Below are 858 nucleotides of genomic sequence, written 5' to 3'. Positions count from 1 at the left end.
AATGCGAAGATTTCACTTTTCAGGTGGCTAATAAGAATACATATTTAGATGCACACATACACACATACATACATACCCTGCAGAAAAAAAATTTTAATTGATAAAAAATAACCCACTTGTAGTTAACCTTTTTTCAGGATTTCTATAAAATATATAACTTGTAGTTAGCTACAAAAAGCTAAATTGAAACTAGTAGACAAGTAATGCAGGAGATGGTTTTCTTTAAACGCGTTTCTATTTAAATATCCTGCACTTCGCAAATACTTTTTCGAATTGAGGACAAATAAAAGGAAGATCGAAATTTCATATTATCATTTTGAAGTTATGTCTGACGGAGTTCGAATATGGGACCACCCACAGCAGAATATATAAACAAATATGAAATGTAATAAAGTAAATAAATAAAAAAATTAAATAAAAAAATATTTTGTTTTTCCTATTGATATTTTATGTCCAAAAGTAGTTAGTTACAAGTAAGTTATATCAAATGCTTGTGGCCCATATAATGTTTTTTTTAATCATATAATATTTGGACAGTGACAGCGCTTTCCCGTAGGAAATCTTGACAAAAAGTTGGTATCATATCTCCGCGGAACGAAATGAATCGCTTTAGGGCCACACCACACAATTGGTGCATTTGTACAGATTTGTACATTTAGGCCCAGAGTTTTTTCGTCTAGAAATTTATAAAGATAATGAGTTCAACTCAATAAAAAAAAACTTCCAAACAACGCCATTCCCAATCGCGTCATTGATTTGGATTTTACGCTTGAAAAACGTTGGGAAATAATGCAAACTCCAGCAGTTCGAAATGGACAACGATGATTTTGTTCGAAAAATCATGTTTTCTGTTGAAGC

The sequence above is a fragment of the Rhagoletis pomonella genome, unplaced genomic scaffold, assembly GCF_013731165.1.
Source record: "Rhagoletis pomonella isolate Grant_MI unplaced genomic scaffold, Rhpom_1.0 Rhpom_scaffold_00002, whole genome shotgun sequence".
In the NCBI taxonomy this organism is placed as follows: domain Eukaryota; kingdom Metazoa; phylum Arthropoda; class Insecta; order Diptera; family Tephritidae; genus Rhagoletis; species Rhagoletis pomonella.
This window is presented reverse-complemented; position numbering follows the sequence as displayed.